This window comes from Sus scrofa, chromosome 12, assembly GCF_054392235.1.
Source record: "Sus scrofa isolate SSC_HxYL_T2T_F1_AM1 chromosome 12, Sscrofa_HxYL_maternal_Yorkshire_Landrace_v2.0, whole genome shotgun sequence".
NCBI classification, from domain to species: Eukaryota; Metazoa; Chordata; class Mammalia; order Artiodactyla; family Suidae; genus Sus; species Sus scrofa.
Genome location: NC_139394.1, coordinates 8,427,156 through 8,452,014, shown reverse-complemented (window position 1 = coordinate 8,452,014; position 24,859 = coordinate 8,427,156). Strand labels below are relative to the sequence as shown.

Sequence of the window (24,859 nt, the reverse complement as noted above, 5' to 3'; positions counted from 1 at the left end):
GATCCTGGGCCTGGATGGGAGATGGGACTGGGCAGTCAGGAGTTGGGTTTTATGAGAACAAAGATGGTACCCAATCCACCTGGCACAGTGCTGGGCATAGAAAAGGCACTAAGTAGATGCTTATGGCCCCATTAGGGATGCCCCCTTAAATCTCAACATTTCCCCCTTCAATGAATGCATGGCACACTACAAAGCAAAATAACCTAAGAATTAGATGCTTTGTGCATTCAACAACAATTTGTTGAGCCGCTCCCTGGTATATGGCATATAATCCAACACTCCTACGTGACTCTTTTTCCTCTGATGGCAAGAAGGTAACAAATCAGGACAGATCGTATAGCAGGAGACGCTGAAATCAGCAGCCCAGTGATTACATGGACTGAGAAAGGGACTTGGGCCACCAGAGTTTCTATACGGGCCGCTGGAGGGTCCCTCAGGAAAAGCTGGCATAAGGCCCCAGGATGTTTTCTATCCTGCTCTGCCCCCTAAGAAAGGGAGAGAAAGCTGAGGAGCATTCTCTGCATCAGCAAGAGCAGGTTGTCTGTTCATGCTGGAGCCCTGACAAAGCACACCCACCAGGCGGTGACTTATCAGCTGTGGGAGGCCCAAGAAGCTCTTAAGCCACAGGTGGGTGCCTGCGAAGCCACCTTCCCAGGGGAGCACAGGCCTCGGGCCTTGCTCTGCAGCTAATCAGCGTCATCATCCTGGTGCCGCAACCCCAATCTGGGTGGCCCTCACCACTCTCAGAGCCTTGTCACGTGCTCGGTGATCTCAGCTGGCCTCACGCAAACCCTGTCAAGTAAGCAGGACAGGTGTTGTTATGATTCCCACTTCACGGATGGGGAAACTCTGGTGGAGCAATTCGATAACCCACTCAGGGCCACCCAGGAAGGGTTTGTCCTATTGGCTAAGCCCAGGGTTCCTTTCACAGCTCAGGGGACAAGAGGGGTCCCCACCCTCTCGGTACATCCCACCAGGACTTTAGGGCTTTGCACAAGTGGCAACAAATGTCAGGGATGCCTCTTCCCTCTGGCTTCCTTTTTTTGGAGACCAGGGAGCCTGGCGCATGAAAATCCCCACCTCTTCCCATTTAGTGCACGGTCATCCTCCCGCTTGATGGCTGGAAGTGGAAAGGCATGGACTGGGTGGGGAAGGCACGGCTTGTACCCAGGCTGAGCTTCCCCTGAGGGCAGTGAAGCATGCTTTTGGGATCCTGGGGGAGAAGCGGTCCACTGTGTACTTTTCCAGGCACAGAGAAAGGAAGAGGAGTGGGCAGAGCTGATTTGAATGCCTGGCTCAACTCAGGAGCTAGGGCTTTCCCAACCTGCCCCATAGACGTCCTCAGAGCTGGGCCCTTTCTCCCCAAGCTGTCCCCAGCAGCCTCAGGAAGTGGTTGGCTGCCCCGCAGAGCAAAAGGGGCCGAGAACACACTACTGTCTTCTGGGGCCGCAGGTCAGTAGGGCCTGAGGTGATGATCCCGTGTCAGGGGCTTCTGTGGGAGGTGGCTGAGTTCTTCCACGGTGGGGCTCCCAGGACGAGGTAGCCCACATGGCCTGAGGGTGTGCACTGTAGGTCTGACTGAGTCTCAGGAACCAGAACTCTGGACTCGGCACCTGCGGGGTGAGGAGCGCGAGGTAGGCAGGCCCAGCCCATCCACGGCCTGCTCCCAGAATGCCCGGATGCAGGTTCATCTGTCAGCTGTGGTTTCCCCTCAAGGAACCTCATCCTTTGTGGAATCTGCGCCCCGAGGGGCACCTTGGGAGAGGCTGGACAACTAAGAGCCCCTTCTGTACTTGGGGTCAGGCCGGAAAGGAGCCATAAGAGGAGAGTCAATGGTGTGGGAGCCGTGAGCAGCCAGCCTGCCTCCAGCGATCCAGGCCAGCGTCCGGTTCCCATGACACTCTTACTGGCAGCGTTAATAACTAACCGAGTCCCAGACAGGTGCTGGCGGCCTGGCCTTAGGAGTTCTTGTTCAGGGTTGAAAGTGAGTCACTTCCTTTTTATCGCTGGCTAGCAGAATGAGTCACCGGAGCTTCACACAAGCTCTCACACCTTAGCCAAGGAACATTCAGGCCCATACCTTTGACCACCTATTTTCCAGGTCAGCTGGGCCCTGTGGAGCTGACCCCCATGGTTTAGGCTAAGCAGCATCCCTGAGACCCAGCCTCTACCCTCCTACTCCTCACCCCACTCCCCCAGTTGGGACAGTGAGTCCTGACCCAGGAGGAGTCTGGAGAGATAGCCTGACAGGTATCCACCCAGGCCTGAGGCTGGGTTAGGTCTATGTCACCTCTGACCTTTAGCAGGGCTCTCCTACTTGCCCAACCCTCTGTTTGGAAACAGACTAGATGTGGAAAGTTCCAGAACTGATGAACCAAAGGACAAAACTCTGAGGCAATAAGTCAACTTCCCTCTTGGGAATAACAGAGGCAGAAGGTAGGTAAAACGAGTCCCACACTGTTAACACACTTCCCTAGTTCCAGTGTCAGGTGGGAGACTGGCCACCAAGGCCAAGACTGGTATCAGGCTCCCTGGGTGGCTCTGGAGTAAACTCTCTCAGGAAGAACCATCTGGATAGATGGCCAGTGAATCGCACCTGGGAAAACAAACTCATATACCTCTTTGTGTAATCCTTCTCCACTCATGCATGGTCTCTCCTTCAAGAGAATTTTTTTTTTTTAATTAAAAAGGGAAAGTAAGAGAGAGAAAAAGAAAATATGAAGATTGAAAAAAAAAAAAAAAAACCTCACTGAAATAGTTTGGGGATTTACTTTTTTTTTTTTTTTTTCCCATCCTCAAAAAGTCCCTCTCGGCTACCTGGTTTCTAAGACAGACGGTAAACACAGATGACATCAAATTGGACAGCACTGGGTGTCTCCCGGCCCAGGGGCTGCCGGCAGGTGTGAGACTGACAGGTTGAGAAAAGATGACACCATTTCTATCCTTGGAAGATGAAAACCAAGGAGGAGAAATGACAGCAGAGGCTGAGCGCTGGGTGTGGCGGGAAATCTGACACCCTGCCAGCCGCTGGCCTTTTGGGTGAACTCGCTCCTCTAGATGGGGCGACGACGTGGGAGCTCCCCATTGGCGTTTTTGTTTATTCCCCCACCTCCCTCTCTCAGTATCACAGAGCAATTCGCCCCTGGGCTTGGACAGCCCGTGGGTGGGGGCGGCGGGGGGGGGCTGTCTTAGCTCTGTGGAGCACCCTGGACTTTCCAGACTGCATTTTGAAAGGCACTTGCGAAGGCAGTGGCTTTGGCTTGACCCCTGCAGGGTGTGAGGTGCTTTCCCCACCCTCCAACACACACACGTCCTGCACACAGCATCTGCGTCCACAGCAACAAGGGTAGATGCCGGGAGAGAAACTCCACCCCCAGCGGCTGGCTCAAGGGACCGAGTGAGTCATGAGGCCTGAGCAGTGACCGCGATGTCCCGGGGTGAAGTGGGAGGCCTGGTGATAGAGCCCCCGCTGCAGGGACATGAGCCATGGTGACTCACATTTGGACCCCGTGGGGAAGTTCCGTCGGCGAGTCCTCTGGATGGCTCTGGTCCCCTGGGGTGAGGTCACTGCCACGGCCGCCCAGAACTGGGACTTGCTTCTTTCTCCCCGAGCCCCGGCTTTTCGCTCTCAATTATGGTCATGGCAGGAATCACCGTTTCGGCCGCAGCACCCCCACCCACCCACACACATGATGGATGGGCCTGAGGAAAGGGCCTGTCCTCCCTGGGCGTCCGATTTTTCATCTGTAAAAACAGTTCTCCCTCGTGATGATCTCACACAGGAGCCTTTGGGGCTCGAAGGCAGTGAACATGGCCATCCTTTGAAAGGAAGTCTGCTAAGGCCACGCGAGTCGGTAATACGGAAACATCACTGTTTACGACGACTGCTCCACGGACCCAGCCCTCCAGCCACCATCCCCCTCCGTCTCTCTGGGCTGTTTGGTCTGGAGGGAAAAAGAGGACACGGCAATGGGTAGGAAGGTGTCTCGGTACCCAGGAGCTTGGCGGGGCTGCTCACAGACACCCAAGCTTGGGGGAAACAGGCAGGAAAAGACTCCGCTTTGCCCGTTGTCTTTTCCTTTCTCCAAGCGTTTCCAACAGAGCCCGCAGATATTTCTAAGATATCGTCAGGTAGGCGGGGGTGGGCCACGGTCCTCAGCTAGCTCTTCTGCCACACACACACACACACACACACACACACACACACACACACACACACGAGTCACAGCCAAGTCCCCCAGAGATGGGCACCAGGCATTCCATGAGGGGCTGAGTTTTCCGTGCACCTGCCATCACAGGGCATTTCCTAATAGCCACGGCCAGGTCTTCACGGAAGCTTTCGCAGAAAGGCCCTGTTTCAGAGGTGCCCCCCTTGAGGGTCCTTGGGACCACAGGACAGTTAGATGACAGAGGAACCATGCCATTCCCACGACTATCCCGTGCTTCCTGCAATCGTCAGGCACCGCCTTCTTGGAAGGAAGGACGGGGGTGGGGGATGGTCATGAGCGGTACCGGCCACTCCGGGGGGGGCGGGGGTGCCAAGCCCACTGTCGGATGTCCCTGGGGAAGAGTCCGCATCTCCACTGCCCTGACACACTGGAACAGGAAAGCAGGGGCGGCTGGTCTCTCGCCTCCTATAACTTGTTCCCTGTTCCCTTTTTCTCCCTCTATTCTTCCTCTTTCACTACTGGTCTTTGCTGCTGAGTCTACAGCCTGCCAGTGGCACCACTGGCAGGAGGAGGGGACAACAACCCTTGGATTAAGCCCCAACCCCAACACAAGAGGATCTGCGGAGTGAGGCAGTCACAGCTGCTGAGACTCAGCCCCTGGGAAGTGGCCTCACGGGTTTTCAGCTCATCACCACCGGGACATCATTATATTGTCACGTGTAGGTGTTTGAACCCTCACCCCTCAGGGCCCCTTGGGCCCCTCGGCTCCCATACCAGCCCCTAGCAAGGGGGCTCACGGCAGGCTTCGCTCAAAATCCTGCTGTGACTGCCCCCAGCATTCCTCAGAGAGAAGGTCTGACGACCCCCGGGCTCTCCCCCGGTCTGGGCCTCATCCCCAGACCCTCAGCTCCCCCACTTAGCTCCAACCCCGACCCGCACTCCTGTCCTCAAAGACACCAGGTTCCTGCCTTGGCTTTGAGGGAGCTGCTCCCTGCAGAGAGCTAGCTCTTCCTGGCTCACCTCCCGGAAGCCGGAGCTCAAGTGTCACCTTCTCAATGAGGCGTCCACCGTCCTCCAGGCTGTGGCCCCCCACCCCCAGCACATGTGAAGGGCCTTTCCTGCTCTGACATCTATTTCTTCCCCACAAGGCTCTCCCCTCCTTAGGTGCTAGAGAGTTTACTTAGTTACTATTTCTGCTGCTTATCATCTGCTGGCCCCGCACTGGAAGGCAAGTTCCATGAGAGCGGGGTCGTCTTCTCTGCCTAGAACAGTCCTGCCACGGAACAGTCACCCAGTCACCGTGTGTCAGATGAATGAATGACCGGACGAAGGCACGAAGAAGGAGGGCCTCGCTGCCCTCCAGACTGGGGTACAGGGCTGAGCCTCTTACAGAAGGAACAGGCCTTCAGGTTGGGGAGGGTCTCCGGGGAGGGAGGGGAGAGGGCTGGCCGAGGCAGGGGGGTGCTGCTCTCAGAAAGGCAGGGCCCACAATTTGCCTGGAAATCCCCCTGGAGTCACTCATGAACCCCTGCCCCCCACCCCCCACACTGCCCGCCGGTCACCCAAACCCAGACAGCAGCTCAAGGATAATTTCAGCACCTGCCTCTCCTCTCCAGACCCATCCTCCCACGGGGAATCCACACCACCGTCTGAGCGCCTGGGCTGTGCGTTTTGGAAGGAACGGCGAAAAAGGGGTGGGTACCCAGAACACCCAAGTGGCAGAAAACAAGCCCCAGCCCCACCTGCTCTCAAGGTGCCAGCTGGGGAGGCACAGCAAGACTGCAGTGGAGGCCCTGAAAGGGGAGGTGTGAATGCCGCAGGGCCCCGTGGGCGCGGGGGTCTGAGAAACTGAGGCACACCGATGGGGACTTGGGGAGAGCACAGAGGCAGGGCATGGACATATTCTAGTCTTTGGGGATGAGATCCAAAACAGGTGAGCTTGGCTCGATGGAATACGACTCAGTCATGAAAAAGAACAAAGTAATGCCATTTGCAGCCACATGGACGAAACTAGAGACTCTCATACTGAGTGAAGTAAGTCAGAAAGAGAGAGAAAATCCCATATGACATCACTTATATCTGGAATCTAATATATGGCACAAATGAACCTTTCCACAGAAAAGAAACTCAGGGACGTGGAGAACAGACCTGCGGTTGCCAAGGGGGAGGGCAAGCGGTGGGGGGGAAGGACTGGGAATCTGGGGTTAATAGATGCAAACTCTTGCCTTGGGAATGGTATAGCCCCGGGAACTGTATCTGGTCACTTGTGATGGAGCGTGATGGAGGATAATGTGAGAAAAAGAATGTATACATATGACTGGGTCATCTTGCTGTACAGCAGAAAATTGACACAACTCTGCACACCAACTGTAATAGAAAGAATAAAAATCATTATACAAAACAAACAAACAAACAAACAGGTGAGCTTGGCTGAAAGGCTTCAGATTTGAGTGGGAAGGTAAAATTGAGTTCCCAATGAGATCTGGTGGCTGAGACCATACACAGAGATCCATGGGAGGTTTTTTGGTTTGTGCTTAATCAGAAAGTGACATGATGAGAACTAAGTTTAAGAAAGAGGCTACTATGGAGAACAGTTTGGAGATACCTTAGAAATCTATACATAGAACTTCCATATGACCCTGCAATCCCACTCTTGGGCATCTATCCGGACAAAACTCTACTTAAAAGAGACACATGCACCCGCATGTTCATTGCAGCACTATTCACAATAGCCAAGACATGGAAACAACCCAAATGTCCATCGACAGATGATTGGATTCGGAAGATGTGGTATATATACACAATGGAATACTACTCAGCCATAAAAAAGGATGACATAATGCCATTTGCAGCAACATGGATGGAACTAGAGAATCTCATACTGAGTGAAATGAGCCAGAAAGATAAAGACAAATACCATATGATATCACTTATAACTGGAATCTAATATCCAGCACAAATGAACATCTCCTCAGAAAAGAAAATCATGGACTTGGAGATGAGACTTGTGGTTGCCTGATGGGAGGGGGAGGGAGTGGGAGGGATCGGGAGCTTGGGCTTATCAGACACAACCTAGAATAGATTTACAAGGAGATCCTGCTGAATAGCATTGAGAACTATGTCTAGATACTCATGTCGCAACAGAAGAAAGGGTGGGGGAAAAAACTGTAACTGCAATGTATACATCTAAGGATAACCTGACCCCCTTGCTGTACAGTGGGAAAATAAAAATAAATAAATAAATAAATGAAAAGATTAAAAAAAAAAAAAAGAAAGAAAGAGGCTTAGGGAAAACACAGATACCATTACTCTGGAAAAGAAAGACTGGAATCCCAAAGGCTGGAGCTCTGAGGGGGGTAGCCCAGCTTGGTCTTCCAAAGTCAAGAGCAGTGGGGTGCCTGGGAGGGGAGAAGGATCAAACTGGAAAATCACCGTGGAGTAACTGTCAGGGCTCAGGTGCCAGGGGATGCAGGGATAAGCAGCCCTCACTGGTGCCTTCCTCCTGATCGATCCACGCGGATAATGGTAGGTGAGCAAGAGAACGAATAGACGGGGCATCTCCCGGGACCTAGACCTCCTGTGTTCTCTCATTAAGGATAGGGCATTAGTTGGGGGCGGGTGTGGGGTGGACTAGGAGTCTGGGGTTAGTAGATGCTAACGATCCCATTTAGAATGGATAAGCAATGAGGTCCTACTGTCTGGCACAGGGAACTCTATCCAGTCTCTTGGGATAGACCATGATGGAAAGACAATATAAGGAAGGGAATGCGTGTGTGTATGTGTGTGTGTGTGTGTACTGCTGCAGCTGCTGACCTACACCACAAATATAGCAGTGCCCAATCCAAGCCACCACTGCAAGCTACACCCCATTCCATTCTGCTATTCCATTTGGACTTCCATTGTATTCCATTCAATACTACTAATAATTAGTGTTAATTCCATTCTGCTGCCGTGTATTTCATCTTCAAGAGATGAAATCACTGCTGAGGGCCCCACATACCTTGTGGCAACGCCGGATCCTTAACCCACTGAGCGGGGCCAGGGATCGAACCCGAGTCCTCATGAATAGCTGAGGCTAAGTCCTCAGCTCTTAACCACAACAGGAGCTCCCAGGATTGCTTATTCTTAGCACTTTCCTCACTCCCCCAAACTTTGTAGCAACCCCCTGCCCCGCACACACACTTATGACTGGGTCACTGCTGCACAGCAGAAATCGGCACAACATCATACGTCAACTATACTTTAATAAAAAAACTTAAAAAACATAGGGCATTAGCAAAACCGTCTTACAGAGGAGGAAACTGAGGCTTCGGCGTTTTCCCAAGATCACAGTGCTGATAAGAAAACAAAAAGCATAAAACCGGCGTTTACGCTTCCTGTGTCCCAGGCCCGCTGCTGGGCACCTAACCCTGTAGTCTCTCCCTGAACGTCGCAATGTGGCAGGGAAGCAGCTTTGTCATCCCCGTTTTACAGATGTGTAAGCAGAGGTTTGGCGATGTGAAGGTCACCGGTCTGTGGTCACAGGTGAGCAAAGATGGAAGCAGGATCTGAACTTGTATCCTGTTTACTCTGATGCCAGACCAACAGTGGCGGACTGGCTCCTTAATCTCCCAGGTCCAAAGCCCTGCTTTGCATCACGCAGCCCTCCCCCCATTAGACCATCTGCTGCCTCCAATCAAACACACCCACGGTCTGAGCTTCCAGCTACGTTGGCGGTACACATGTGTGTGACCAAGACTTACAGCCGGAACCAAACTGCTGCGGCTCATGGGGTCTCAAGCCCAGCCCTTGCACCCAGGGAGTAGCCTCTTGCCCCACATCCTGCTTTATTAGGGCCAGACTGCAATCAGCTGCATTCCAGAAAGCCTTTTTTTTTTTCTCTTTTATGGCCACCTGCGGCACATGGAAGTTCCCAAGCCAGGGATCAAACTAGAGCTGCAGCTGCCAGCCTTTGCCACAGCCACAGCAACACTGGATCCGAGCTGCATCTGTGAGCTGCCACCGCTTGCGGCAACGCCAGATCCTTAACCCACTGAGCCAGGCTAGAGATCGAAACTGCATCCTCTCAGAGACAATGTCGGGTCCTTAACCCACTGAGCCACAACGGGAACTCCCCTGGGATCCCCTTTAATCCTGGGGTCAGTCTCGGCGCTGGTGAAGGTCAGCAGGTGCATTCCACATACCCCTTTGTCCCTGCACCTGCTGCCTTGGAGTCACCTACCTGATGGCTTTCCTTGCAAAATGTAAGACCTCTGTGCCCTGCCTTGGACCTATGTGTATAAAGAGCCAGGAGAGGCACAGCACCGGGACAATTCACTGTCGCTCAGAATGGAGAGAGATCGCAGGGCTGGCTGGGGCTCCCTGGCTCCCTCACAAATTAACTGTTGCAACTCTAGGCAAATGACTGGACCTCAGTTTCCTCATCTGCAGGTTGGGTATAACATGACTGATCTGCTTGGGTGGTGAGAGGTGAGAATAAGTTCATCTGAGTAAAAGCTGTGAGAACACAAGCCTGGCCTGAATGAATCACAGTAACTGTCAGCATTTATTAACCTGCCTCTGGACCTTCCCTGAGGGCCAGCTGCAAGGCTCCCGCCTGCCCATCACCGCCTCTGGGCTGGCACACAGGTGTGGAGGGATGTCAGGGAATCAGGATGTGCCACAGAAGGAGCAGAACCCCCAAAGCGAGGGGAGCAGCAGGGGTGGCTGTGCTGGATGTGACTGTGGCGTGCAGCTCACCTCTCATCTTGTCCTTCTTTCCCCGTCAGAAGCACCTACTCACAGCAGCCACGAATCTCTGGTTCCACCTGGAAAAAAGAAGAGCGTAGCATCAGGAAACATGATAATGAAACTCATCTTCAAGCTTAAAATGAAAGCCAGTCAACCTCCTGAGGACATAGGGGTTTAACAGCTGTTTATTCTTTGTTTGTTTGTTTTAGGGTTTCACCTGTGGCATACGGAGGTTCCCAAGCTAGGGGTCGAATCAGAGCTACAGCTGCCAACCTACGCCACAGCCACAGCAACGCCAGATCCTTAACCCACTGAGCGAGGCCAGGGATCGAACCCGCAACCTCATGGATCCTTGTCGGGTTTGTGAATCGAAGGAAACTCCCAACAGCTGTTTATTCTTCAACCTGGAAATCACGGCTTCAGAATAAAGGGAGAGATTCATTTCCTATCCACCGTGCACATGGAAAATTGAAGAATGCTTTAAAAGAAATATAGGTTGTCACCATAAAAAACTAGACTTGGATTAAAGTAAGACTTAGAATCAAGTGGAGTTTCTGCTGCGGTGCCGTCAGTGGGTTAAGAACCCTAGCGCAGCAGCACGGGTGGCTATGGAAGCTCGGGTTCAATCCCTGGCCTGGGAACTCCCATATGCTGTGGGTGTGGCCATAAAAAACTTAAAAATAATTCAAAAAATAAACAAAGACAGGAATGGATATTACACTGGATAGTACCTTCTTTTTTTTTTTTTCAAGTTATAACAAAATGTAGATGCACCACGGACCTTTACCAAAAATAATCTACTGTCACAATCCTGAGTTTGGGGAGCCTTTTACTCAAAGATGCCTATGACACTATTTCTGAATTTTTATATGTTCTGCCCTTACGGTATGTTTGAATTCATTGAATGAGATAACACATACACCTAGCTCTATGCCTGGCCCCTATCACACACTCAATAAATATTAGCTATGCTTTTATGAATTTTCCTCCTCTGTGGGTTTCTAGAGAGCAAGGCTCTTCCATACCATCCATATAATTCCTGAGCAAATATGCACAGTTATCAGCACAGTTGTTCTTGCTGCAAAAATAGATATTTAATCTTTAAATCCGACCTCTGTTCAACCTAATTCAGACACCAGGAAGAGTAGTATTTCAAAAGGTGTGTAACGATTATAGCCCCATTCTAAGTTTCCCCATCATTAGGTTCAAAGAAATCACTCTAGATCCTTAGGTTGGCAAATGAACACGGAGAGAAGAAAGAAAAAGGGGGAAAATAATACCACTAGATTTGAAGCAGAAAACCTGCAACCTTCACTCACAAGAGAAAGGACTGTTTGGGTGACGTCTTGTTCCTTTGCTGGATACACACTCAGCATCTTGGGGCTCAGATCTCCTTCTGTTCCCAGAGGTTCTGAGGCTAGGGCTCGTCTGGTCCTCCACAGCCAATGCCATCAACCCAAGCCCATCACCAGATCAGGGTCCCGTGTGCTTCAGCACCGCCCCGCGCCCCCAAAACCTGGGGACACGTGTTCACTGAGCTGGCTTCCTCTACCAGGAACTCACCTCGGGACCAACCTCAGATGCAATATAGGGCACTTGACTATGCAGCAAAGATCCTGACAATTTTAGCTGCGATGAACCAGGGGACTCTTGGGACCTAACTAGACAACCAGCAAATGCTAGGAACCAGTTTATAAAACAGAAACAGACTCACAGACATGGAAAACAGACTGGCGGCTGCCAAAGGGGGAGGGGCAGGGAGTGGGATGGAGGGGGAGTGTTGGGTAGATGCAAACTATTAGATTTAGAATGGGTAGGCAATGAGGTCCTACTGTACAGCACAGGGAACTGTATCGTCTCTTGGGACAGACAATGATGGGAGACAGGACAACAGGGTCACCATGCTATACTCCGGAACTGACCCAACACTATCAAGCAAATATACTTTAATTTAAAAAAACACAGTTTAAAAAAAAAAAAAAAAAAGGCACAGGCAAGAACAGGAAAAAAAATTTAATTAAAAAAAAAAAAAAGAAGAAGCAGGCGTTCTCGTCGTGGTGCAGTGGAAACGAATCCAACTAGGAACCATGGGGTTGTGGGTTCGACCCCTGGCCTCACTCAGTGGGTTAAGGATCCGGCGTTGCCGTGAGCTGTGGTGTAGGTTGCAGATGCGGCTCGGATCCCGCGTTGCTGTGGCTTTGGCATAGGCCGGCGGCTACAGCTCCGATTAGCCCCCTAGCCTGGGAACCTCCATATGTGGCCCTAGAAAAGGCAAAAAAAAAAAAAAAAAAAAAAAAAAAAGGAAGCAAACAAAACAGCAAGATACTCTCCAACTCTAAATCAGCATCCAGAATGGATTCCTGTTTCCTGTTCCTATTTCATGCAAAGCCAACCCATGCCCAACCCGTTTCAGCTTACTGGGTGGAAAGCATCTGATAAATGCATTCGAGCTAAAGCCTAGGTGAATGGGCATGATTCCTATGCCCTTTCAGGGGCGATGTGAAATTTAATACAACTGAATCCAAGCTTTTGCCCTGGCACCGTGACATCTTCATCCAGCCAACCTAGTAATACGCACTGGGGAGGGGACTAGGGGACACTGGAGGGGGGGCTTCTTTAAATCCTACAGGTGGGGTGGATGAGATGAAGCAGGAAGGGAGGGTTCTTACAGCCAAGGTCCCTAGAATTGGCTACACACTGAAATCGTCATTCCTAGTCTCCTGGGCAGCTAGAAAATCATACCAAAGCCGAGGTCACATTCTGGTTGGTTCTGAGTGAGGTCTGGGCACTGGCTTTAAAAAAAAAAAAAAAAACAACTTTTTTTAAGTTTCCAGGGAAAATCTAATATGCAGGTGAGGACCATCTGGAGATCCTGTTAAAGCTTAAATTCAGGGGAGTTCCCGTCATGGCTCAGTGGTTAACGAATCCAACTAGGAACCATGAGGTTGCGGGTTCGATCCCTGGCCTTGCTCAGTGGGTTAAGGATCTGGCATTGCTGTGAGCTGTGGTGTAGGTCACAGATGCTGCTCGGATCCCACATTGCTGTGGCTGTGGTGTAGGCCAGCGGCTACAGCTCTGATTCAACCCCTAGCCTGGGAACCTCCATATGCTGCAGGAGCGGCCCTAGAAAAAGACAAAAAAAAAAAGTTTAAGTTCAGGAGGTCGGAAGTGGCAGGCTAAGATTCTGCATTTCCAACAAGCTCTTGGATGAACCCAATGCTAGGGGTCCATAGAAGACATTCTAAGAAGCAAGAGCTTAGAAGGGATCCCCTCACACACCTCCTTGTCTCCCTCTCCCAAAACCTCATCCACTAGGGCCTTCCCTTGCTCATCCACTAGGGCCTTCCCTTCTCCACTTGGTGTCTGGACCGGCCCTGCTGATTTTTGGATGGATGGATAAAAGACACCGTACATGTATCCCAAGAGGCAGCTGCCCCCTCCCTCTTCTCTCTCCTATAATCTAGTTCTAGCCAACCTCTAGCCTGAAATACACTTCTAAGAGTGGTTTATTTCAGTTCTGGTCCCTAAAACGAGCGGGATGCGGCCGAGGTGTGTGTGTGTGTGTGTGTCTGTGTCCCCTTTGCTTTTCTCATCAGCTCGGCCAGACAGGGCAGACAAGATGCGGGGCCTCTTGGGTGGCTGGGTGGACGATGGATGCTTCCTTTCTCTGCCCACAGCACGCTGGCTTCCACATCTGCCAGGTGGAGCCGTGCAGGGGCTGTGCACTCATCTCCCCGCTGCCTTTGCATCTTCGGTGTGGACAATGGCGGGATGGGAGCAGATGGCACTCCCTCAGCAGCGGGCCAAAAGCAGCACGCCCAACATCAAACCTCTAAAGGAGACCAGAGATGGCCACTGGCTGCCCACAGCCTGCCCCCAAGGGTCCCTCCCTTCCTCCCGCATCCCCTCAACTGGCCAGGTCCCTTCCTGACATCTCAGGGATGCTGCGAGCCAAACACCACCTAGTAGTTCTTGGTCCAACCACCTTCAACCACGATGGAAGGCGCTGTTCCTCTTGGATACCTGGGAGGGAGGAACAAAAGGCCCCGCTGGTGAGGCCACAAGAAGACATCAGCCTGGAACATGTCCAGTCCCACCCCAACCCACTGCCTTCTTCAGGAAAGGCACCGCCTACATCCTGAGCCTTGCCAATAACACAGGGCTGCATGCGCCGAAGGAGAACACCAGAGCGGGGAAAGAAAAATAAATGAGCTAGAACACAGGATTTCAACACTTTGTAAGCGAGAGCCCCCTCTTTGGCCAAAAAGGGCTGCAGCTTGGGGGGATTTTTGGACCTTCTGAATGAGCCCCGAATCAGAGGAGAGCAACTTTTACCAAACAGGCCAAGTAGCTGTCAGGACACCAAAGCACCAGGTCCCGTTTTTAGAAAGCTACCTAAGGCCAACCCACCCACTGGGCACAGCAGGCACTCATGAGACTTTCAGGGACCCAAGAAAATGTTCCAATTTCCTTTAAACTCAAAAGGAATGATTTGACAATAACATGAATGCCTATGTAATGCCGAATTCAGCCTGGATTATATTCATCCCTATACCACTCTAGGCAGAAAAGCATCATTATGGATGGATGGATGGATGGATGGATGGATGGATGGATGGATTCAGGGGAAAGGGCCCCCAAAGATAAAAGTGTCCAGGGTCACAAGAATCTTAATTCAGCCCTGAATTCACCTCCTTCCTTCCAATCTCCCAACTTGCCAGTCTCTACTGAGCCCCTTTGTTAAACACCCCACGGACCACCCCCACCCCAGCCGGAAGATGCACCCCCACCCCTGGCCCGTGGGCCTGCCCCTGACTCTGTCTGTTCCAGGTGCACCTGCCTGCTTCTGACCAGGCCGGTGCTCCACCTTCTGCTACTTCCTCAGCTTCCCCATCCTGGCGGGGCAGAGCACCCCTCTGAAGTCCAAAGCCACACGCTCAGCCCCTTGGAGCTGAAACACCACACATCCATCCCACGCAGGGCAACAAAAGATAATTATACCATCTGATCCGGCAAATCAAGGTCCAGAGCACTCCAACTACCTACCATGAAAGTCAAGGGTTTGATCAGCCGGGAAAATGAACTTGGATCTTTACTGGGATTTACCCCCAGGTCAGGATCAGGGTTTATTTATTTATGTTTAAATTTTCTATCTGCAGGAGGGTGAAGGGCTTTCCTCTGCCTGCCGCCCCTAAGAAGCCTCGTAGCCTCCATCATGTTATTTCTATTTGACGTCGAATAAGACTACGCTGCTCTCTGTTTCACAGGCTGCTTATTGGTACTAAATTAAACCATGTGTTCAACGGCACAGCATATTTCCTGGCCCGTGGTAAGTCATTAATAAATCTAGCTATTACTATTATTGTAAAAAAAAAAAAAAAGTATAGGACTGCATAGGTTATAAAAACAAACCCGGGGGAGTTCCCGTGGTGGCGCAATAGAAAGGCACCCAACTAGTATCAATGAGTATGTGGGTTCGATCCCTGGCCTCGCTCAGTGGTTGGGATCCAGCGTTGCCGTGAGCTGTGGTGCAAGCCGCAGGCACGGCTCGGATCCTGTGTTGCTGTGGCTGTGGTGCAGGTCGGCGGCTGTAGCTCCAGTTCAACCCCCTAGCCTGAGAACTTCCACATGCCGAGGGTGTGACCCTAAAAAAAAAAAAAAACAACCCCAAACCTGGAAGAAAAAAGCAAAGGTTAACAGCTGTCATCTCGTGGCAGTAAGGTGATGGGTGATTTGGGTTCTCATTTTTGCACGTCTCACATCAAAAGACATTGTTTGGCAAAAAACGAAATGCCACAGTATTTTAAAAATAATGAAAACAGAAGGGATATTTATCATCTTGAACCAGAAATGAAACTATGAATGCAATTTAAAAAAAAAAAAAAAAAAACCCGCCAAAATAGATATCGCAGGACAGCCTGTGAAATCAGAAAGGGCTTGGAGATCAGGGATCAAAGGCTGACAGCTTGATCCAAAGGTGGGGTTCAAGGTGCGATCCAGCAAGGGTGCCCTTGGGACCTCCTGCCTGGCCAGAGTGAGACCAGGAGTGGGACACGCCCGGATGGCAAGGCCCGCGAGGTGATCTTGAGGCAGGAAGAGATTTCATTCACAGCAGAGCAGTACTTCCCACTGAGGTCTATGGGGTCAACACTGGCTTGAACGTGTACTTGACCAAGAATTCCCACCCCACTGACAGGCTGCAGCCACAGGGCTGAGCAGACCTGTTTTGTGGCATTTTCCAAATACCTGCGTTGTGAGAGGCGGAGGGCTCTCTGAGGGCATTCACGTTTCAATTCAGGACCTACCACTTCCTGGAGCTGCCAAGGAACCCAGGCTGCAAACCCAGGTTGCAAACAATCCAGGCTGCACACACAGGCCAGGCTCCACCAACACAGCTTGCAGAGGCCAAGGCCAGAACGAAGGGACCTGCTGCCCGACTTGGGCATGGACAAGAGACCGTGGACTGGAGCCTGAGAACCGGGACCCTCATGGACCCCGTTCAGGTGCCCGGGTCTGAGAAGCTCGGTCTCCCCTCCACTCCCCTGGCGTCTCTTCTCCCTCCTGGTCCGGCACAGAGGGGGCTCCGAGGCTCCATCCTTGGCTAGCTGGATTTCCACCCACCCTCCCCCTCATCCTTGAAGAGTCCCTGAAACCCTGCCTCCTAAACCCCCATGTGCCAGCTGCCTACAGGGCAGGCTGATCATGGGCTACAGAATCATCTCAAATTCTCTGCATCCAAATGGTACCTCTTCTACCCCCTCAACCAGGCCGCTTTTGGAACCTCCCCATTTCAGTAAATTTAGCTTCACCCTCTTCATCCCCCAGAATGGCCCCTGCCTGATACTCAGTTAATCACTCTACCTCCACTCAGTTCTTCTGCTCAGGGTGTCCTGGTTGGTCTTCTATTGTATCCCCACGGCCCTGATAATAACTCAGACCCCTGATAACGTTCCCATAATAAGAATGTCATCTATTGCTTACTGTGTCCCAACCTTCTCGTGTGTTCCTTACTTAATTCCCTCACCTTGCAATCTCTTCTCACCCTGTTCACTCTCCTTTCACACACTGGCTTTAGTTCCCGGCTTGAAAGCTCCAAGCTCTTTGGTGCCCCAGGGCCTTTGCATCTGCTGTTTCCTCAGCCAAACCACTTCCCTTTAACTCCCGAAGTCTCTGCTCAGACAGCACATTCTCAGAGAGGCCGTCTGTGACAGTCCCGGCCAGCTAAGCAGCACAACCCCTGTGTCCTTCACAGCACTTAACTTAATCTGAAATTAATTCATCTGAAATAATTGTGTTTATTTCATTTGCGTTTGTGTCTCTGCCTACTAGATCCCTGAGTGCTAGAGAGCACTGTTTTGTGTCTGCTTTGTTCTCTATTGTATGAGCAGCATTCCCTGTGTGATATAGCCCTCTTTTGGTGGAATGAATGCATATTAGTACCCCATGCGAAAGATATGAAATTGACCTACAGAAAGATTTAAACTTGCCTGAGATCATGTGGCTATAAGCAGTTGAGTCAACATTTGCTCCAAGCTCTTCTGGCTCCAGGGGTAAAGCTGAGAATAACCTTGCAACTCTGCCTTTCACTGTGGCAATAACCCCCAACCCGGGCTCCTCAACATCAGATTTGCCTGTGCCAATCCACTCTCTTAAGCTCTCTCAGCTTATTCTGAAATATCGGTTGGCACAGTCAGACTCTGCTCGGCTGTCGCCAATGGCTCCTTCCTGCCTTCCACGTGGGAGACCAAACCCTTCCGCCTGAAATCCCAGGCCCTCTGCACTCTGATTCCACCCGTTCACTCTCCAGCCTTGCTGTAGGACTTCTTGGCAGGCATCTTATCCAATCTTTGCTCCACATACCTGCAACGCCTCCCGCGCCCTGCCTCTCCCTAACACCTACCCTGTAAGCCTGGCCAAAGTCCCACCTCCCGCAAGAAGCCACCTGACTTTTCAGCCATCAGTGACAGCTCAGACCTGAGCTGCAGAACTACTGACCCTATCCTATGCCTGCAGTAAACCCAGGTTATCCATCTTCTCTCCCCAGGATCTGTTTTTTTTTTTTTTTTTCTTTTTAGGGTTGCACCTGCAGCATATGGAAGTTCCCAGGAAGTTCGAATCGGCACTGCAGCTGCCAGTCTATGCCACAGCCACAGCAAGTCAGATCCAAGCAGCATCTGCAACTTATGCCACAGCTTGTGGCAACGCCAGGATCCTCAACCCACTGAGCAAGGCCAGGGATGGAACCCGCATCCTCGTGGACACTGTGTCAGGTTCTTGACCTTTCGTGCCACAGCAGGAACTCCTCTCCCCAAGACCTTGATTTCCTCTGGGTAGCAATCCCACGCTTGGATTCCTAAGAACATCGTACAGCGTACAAGCCATTCATAAGAGTCGCCACGCCACCCTGTGCCACACACTATTACGCAAACAAAGGTGGCTCATCTCAGCAAGCTCTCTCAGGACTGTTAAGCCAGAGGAGCTGGGCCTGCTGCTCTGAGTGGTTTTCCCAACCTGCCTCCATCAGGAGCTGCTAACACCGGTCCAGGTTTGCGCCCTCTCTCGAGTCTTTCTTGAGCAGAATCTCTGACAAGAGCCTAAAGCAGAGCCCAACCCACCGTACTTTAAAAAAAAGAAAAGGAAAAAAAAAAAAAGAACCTACTACAAGCCCCTTACGCTTTCTCTTTTAAAACCCACAGCTCTGCCTCTCGGGATACCTTCTGAACATTCAGGGGCCGGGGTTAAGATGTGGCTGAGGTTGAGCGCCCCGGCTCCCAGCCTGCTGAAGGCTGAGCCGTGAAGGTGTACGAGGCCTGGGTCCCCCACGCTCCCGCCAAACCTTGGCCCCCGTGGGGCAGTTTCACCATGTTTAAATGGAAAATAAAACGCTCAACTCAAAAACACTTTTCCAATGATATTTGAAGGAAAAATGAGATCACAGAAAATCAGGGAGGTAAGTTTCAACGGTGTGACCCCAAGCAACATTTTTTTTTTTTCGAAGAATCCCCCGAGAGGATTGCTCTCCAATTGGGGGGGCAGGGGGAGCAACATCTGGGGAGGCCTTAGCCCCAGAGACCACCTGGGCAGCAACAGCAACACTTATGCCAACAGCCAAGGCCCTGGTGATGCTCCCGAGGCCACACCCTCACTCCAAACAGCCCCAGATGGGCCCCGAGGTCCCTTTGGTTTGCGAAAGCAGCCGACAGCCCCTTGCCAGCCAGGTCAACATTCTGCCTCTGCCAGAGATACCAAATGTTTCCTCCGCCCACCCCGAGCCCAGCTCACCGAGCTATGAATAGTTATTAACCTTCATTCGGGGCATTAATTAAAAAACGTTCAGCCAGGCACATTCTCCTACTTTTAAAAAGTCATTTGGGTAAATCGCCTTTCCATGCGGCAAACTTTCCAAACGACTGACAGGTTGACATTTCACGGTGCTGTTTGTTTTAATCAAGAGAAGGGGGTGGCGAGGAGCTGGTTCCCCAGTTGACTTTTCAGGTGCCTTGATTTTTTGATGGGCAAATCTCCACTTAATGGCTGCACCGCAAGGCCAGGGGACAAAGCAGCTCCCACCTCCCGGGGCTGGTGTCCGGGCTGGTGAGGGATGTGGCTGCAGGACCTGACGAAGCCCTTCTTCTATCTTCTCTCCCAGCAACCAGCTTCCCCTGTTGCTACTGCAAAAACTTAGGAGTTGGGGGCAGGGGACCTCAATGCCTAATGGTTCTCAAAGGTCTTTCTTAAAGCAGCAGCATCCAGAAGCGGGCAGGATCGTGTGTTTGAATCCCATTTCTGTCATGTATCAGCCTTGGATTTCATTTTTTTTTTCTTCTTCTCCTTTTTCTTGCCTTTTCTAGGGCTGCTTCCTGCGACATATGGAGGTTCCCAGGCTAGGGGTCCAATTGGAGCTATAGCCACCGGCCTACACCAGAGCCACAGCTCTGGGATCCAAGCCACATCTGCAACCTACACCACAGCTCACGGCAACACATGATCCTTAACCCACTGCGCGAGGCCAAGGATCAAACCCGAAACCTCATGGTTCCTAGTCGGATTCGTTAACCACTGCGCCACGACGGGAACTCCTCAGCCTTGGATTTCTGGGTTTCTGTTCCCTCATCTGTCAACAGTTGGCATAATAATAGTAGCTCCCTGTGAGTCTGTTTGGAGAATTAAATAAATTAAGTTTGGTAAAGCACTTATGAGTGTCTGGAGCATAATAAATGCTATACACGCCTTAGCTGAAAAGCCTTGCCTTCTCCCTAACAAAGGACCCCAATGCTTCAGTAGAGGGCAGGCCCTGCCCAGCTGACCAGAGCGAGGAGGACGAGCCACCTGGTATCCTGCTTTTCATGGAGCCACATGGTCCCTCAAAGGTCCAGCGGGGCCCCAGGGACACAGTGTGACAGATGGGCAGCCAGTGGCGCGAGGTGTGTGAGGTTTGTGGGGGTGCACGCTCACCCCCCAGCCCTTCCTCAGGATCGGGCTGGCCGATCGAGGGGACACTGGATGCCCTCCTTTCTTAAGCAAAAACCAACAGAGCCTTCCAACAACCCTGTAACAACAGACTACAAAACAGAGGCGGGCACAGACCTTATTCCGAATCACTGCAAACCACAAGGGCATTTCATTGTTAATGGAGCACCTTCTATGGGCTCCTGTCTTGAGAGGAGGCACCAGAAATGCCGAGCAGAGAAGTCAGGTCCCAGGCTCCCCAGGGTAAAAAAAATCCAGTGGGAAAGATGACATTGAAAACAACAGAATCTCACACTTGTGATTGATGTTAAAATGTATCACCTATGGGCAGATTATATATTGTATGTGTTTATCATAGATTATATTATATATGTCATATGCCACCCAGCTGTCTATATTACAAATATGGCATGCCCATAGTGTGCAGTGAGAAGCTGGCGGAGAACACGCCTCCCACTTCCGTGTCTCGGCAGGTGAGGAGGGCTGGCTGCAGGGTCATTTGCCAGAGGGTTAACCTGGCTTAGTGGGAAGGAAGATGCTGGGCCTTTCCAGGTGTGAATTACAACTCTGACACTTTGCAGCTGTACGATCTTGGGCACTGGGGTTTTTTAAAATACTTTTTTGAGTATCCGTAAAAAGAGCATGTAGTCACCTGCAGGCAGGTGGGCAGTCAGTGATCAATTAATTGCCAAGGAGAGAAAGCAAGAGAGCTTGGTCCAGGCAGTGTCCGAATGAGGCCATGGGGAGGTGCCTGGCTGAGCTCAAAGCCAGACAAGCCAGCCGGAGGCCCTCCTGGGAGCCCAGCCCCGGCCCTGCATTTATGCTGCTTTATCACCTCCATCGGCAAAATCAGGACCATCGTTCCTCTCCTTCCTGTCTCCCGGGACGTCTGGGACACCAGAGAATCAAGCTGGGGGCTGGGGGAGGCAGGTGGAGGATGTGTGATTTTCAGAAGGCGAGCCGTGAGCGGAGGGTTGATTATTTTACTTGTGGAAGGCATGTGTGGGCAACAGTCCCAAGTTTCTCTGGGTTTATCAGAAAATCCTAACAGAAGAAAGGTTATTTAACCAAGACCAGGAAAAGAAGGTGCAGATATTTTAAAATATGAAACGGAATTCCTAAAGCCTCAGAATATGATGCCTCCTTGTGCAGGCCTGGCTGAGTTTAAAGCCTGGGGCTGTGATCCGGGGCCAGACAGATCAGAGGGTTGTTTAACCTGGCTTGCCTGAACCTACAGCGTCGGGCCCCTCTTGGGACCCGGCAGCCTGGGGACCCAGCCTGGCTCCATACGTGGTCGGACACCACTGGCTCCTGGGCGTGTTTGGAGTGTGGTTTGAGACAGTTACCTAAACTGAAGGTGAGAAGTAAGACAATGATGAGCCTCAGTCACCACATTCCAGGCTTCCGAGGAAACTGGGACACTGTCAGGACTCTGGCCACACACACAGCCGCCAGCCCGTGGACAGACTTGATGCACCCGGGAGGAAGGCGGGCAGAGATGGAGGGCAACATGGGAGGAGTCCAGCCCTCCTGCCCCAACGCTCTTAAACCCCCCAACCACAGGGCTAACCAGCCCTTTAAGAGGGCAGGGATTTGCATACAAGGGCGTGCGGGTGACGGAGCACAGGATAAACACATGCCTGGCCACCAGAGCTTGGAGTCTGATGCAGACCCTGGACACAGCCCAACACCACACACAATGCATGCACTGACAAGGCTGTCCAGCCATGCCTTACACCAGGTCATGAGCAAGCAGAGTTTAAGCAACTTCGACTGAAAGAGCTGAGGGGTCAAGCCCATAATTAAGGAAGAGATTGTGTGTGCCTATCACCTTAGATGATGTAGAAAGAAGTGGGTGGAATGGCTATTTACGGAGGCATTGGCGTCAATATAAACTTCAGCACCACGGGTTTCCAGTAACACCTGGTGTACATTCAGCGACTTCTACTTGGCTGTTCAGAGACCTCAAGGCTCTATCATGCGCTCATAAATTTTTAGCTATGTCTGTATTCTAAGAACATGTGTCCTTGTCTTAACTGTCCTTACTAGGATGGAGGCTCCTTGAAGGCACTGACGCATCTTTTCAAGATGATGGGTTAATGAAAAATGTTTCAGAGTTTCACCTTAAGACATCCTACTTCTCAAAAGCTCCCTTCAGGATGGAGGGGGGGGGTCATTACTCTACTGTCTTACATAGAGACCCATCTGGAGGTGTCCAATTCTGCTAGCATCTGATTCCAGGCTATTTCCAAGGAATACGGAGCAAAACTTCACACAAGATCAAGGGATGGTCGAGAAAACTAGAATCTATAATATCTGCCACTAAATGGCTTAGGAGCCTCATAAGTTAGAGAAGGCAACATCTTCCAGGATTTCCTTGGTGAGCAATAGCTTTGAAAACAGACAGCATTTGCAATCAAGTAGAAGAGGCGGCAGGGTACAAAGGATCAGTGCAGACCAGGAGCCAAGAAAGCTTTATCTAGAGCAGAGTTCTCAGCGTCAGCCCTAGAGACATATGGGACTGGGTGGTTCTTGGTGCTGAGGGCTGTAGGACACAGGATGTTCAGCAGCAACCCTGATCTTGACCCACTAGGTGCCTGTAGCATCATCCAGTTGTGACCATCAAAAATGTCTCCAGGAGTTCCTGCTGTGCTGCAGCAGGTTAAGGAGCCAGCGATGCCGCAGCGGTGGCAGAGGTCGCAGCTGTGACTTGGATTCAATCCCTGGCCCTGGAACTTCCATAGGCTATGGGTGTGGCCAATGTAAAATAGAATAAAATATCTCCAGACCAGTCTCAAACGGGCGGGCCCTGGGGGGACAAGCAGGTGCAACATGGCCCCTGGTTGGGAATCACGAGGCTACTCAGCCACGAATTAGCAATGGGATCTGACGATGGTCAGGGCCCTTCGTTGCTCAGAGGCCTTACGTTTCTCATCCAGGAGATGAGGAAATGGGACTAGGTCTGTGTTTCCCAAACTAGGGGCCAGTATCACCCAGGGGCACCTGGGATAACGGGTGGTCACACTCCAACACGACATTAAAGGACACAGAGTCGCTGAGAAAAGCTTTTCTCTTCTTCAGTCTCTTCCCATCCTGATCAAAGCAGGAACAACATCCCCTTTCGGTGCTTCAAACACCAAACATCTCTATGATTCTATCTATAAGACAAGAGCAAGAACAATTCCAGGGCTCAGAGCCTTGGAAAAGCCGCAATATCTAAATCTGTCATGATTTCATCGTTATCGTCTACTTACGTCCAGTGACCCTGGATTCCATTTGTGAGAGGGATACAGGGTTTTCTCAGTTATTTACTTATTTACATTTAAAAAATTTTTTGGCCATGCCTGCCTGTGCCATGCGGACGTTCCCAGGCTAGGGATCGAACCACAGCCACAGCAGCGACGCCAGATCCTTAACCTTCCAGGCCACCAGGGAACTCCCCAGGGTTTCCATAAAATATAGCACTGTATCAGTGGGACAAAAGTCATCAGTCTTAGGAAGCATGCGAAGGGCTAACAGTGTTTTTCTCCCATAAATGTCTACCTACCTGCTGGACATGGCAGTGGATGCCTCGTACTAGTCTCAAGATGTGAGGTGCCCTTAATAATGTGGAAATTATTGGAGTTCCCACAGTGGATTAAGAATCAGACTGCAGTGGCTGGGGTCTCCATGGAAGCTTGGGTTCGATCCCCGGCCTAGCGCAGTGGATTAAAGGATCGGCTTGTTGCAGCTGCAGCCTAGATTCAATCCCTGGCCAGGGAACTTCCATATGCCCCGGGTGTGGCCAACAATAAATAAATAATTTGGAAATTCTTGAATCCAAGTTCCCTCTGTGGTAAAGGCTGGTCATTTGTCACCTGTTATGGGTTGAACTGTGTTCCTCCACTTCCCCAATTCACACGCTGGGGTCCCAGCCCGCGGTCCCACAGAATACGGCCTCCCTTGGAAGTAAGGCTGTTGCCGATGTCATGAGTTCAGATGAGGTCATACTGAAATAAGGCGGGCCTTTACCCCAACAACACTAGGGTCGTTATAAAAAAGGGGAAATTCGAACACACGCACACAGGGAAACTGCCACATGAAGGTCAAGGCAAAGATCAGGGTAACGCTTGCACGTAGAAACGGATGCCAAAGATTGCCCACAACCCAGCAAAAGCTGAGAGAACACTCTGGAAGACATTGTCTTTCACAGCCATCAGAGAGAACCAACCCTACTAACACCTTAACCTTGGACTTCTGGCCTCCAGCGCCATTGAGACGATACATTTCTGTTGTATAAGTCTCTCAGTCTGTGGTACTTCTTGTGACGTCAGCCCTAGCAAACTCATACATCGTCTTAAATTCGTTTTCTTTTCTTTCTTTCTTTCTTTCTTTTTTTTTTTTTTTTTGTCTTTTGCCATTTCTTGGGCCGCACCCGCGGCACATAGAGGTTCCCAGGCTAGGGGTCAAATCGGAGCTGTAGCCACTGGCCTACGCCAGAGCCACAGCCA

At 51.2% G+C, this 24,859-nt stretch overlaps 1 long non-coding RNA gene across 50 annotated transcripts in view; it reads right to left on the bottom strand.

The window, feature by feature from the left end:
* The window catches only part of LOC102165318 (uncharacterized), a 387,409-nt gene that overhangs the window by 243,098 nt on the left and 119,452 nt on the right, over positions 1–24,859 (bottom strand). For all 50 annotated transcript variants that reach the window (XR_014820740.1, XR_014820744.1, XR_014820748.1 and 47 more), the window contains exon 2: positions 9,909–9,976. This is a non-coding gene — a long non-coding RNA (uncharacterized LOC102165318). The remainder of the gene's footprint in view (positions 1–9,908; positions 9,977–24,859) is intronic.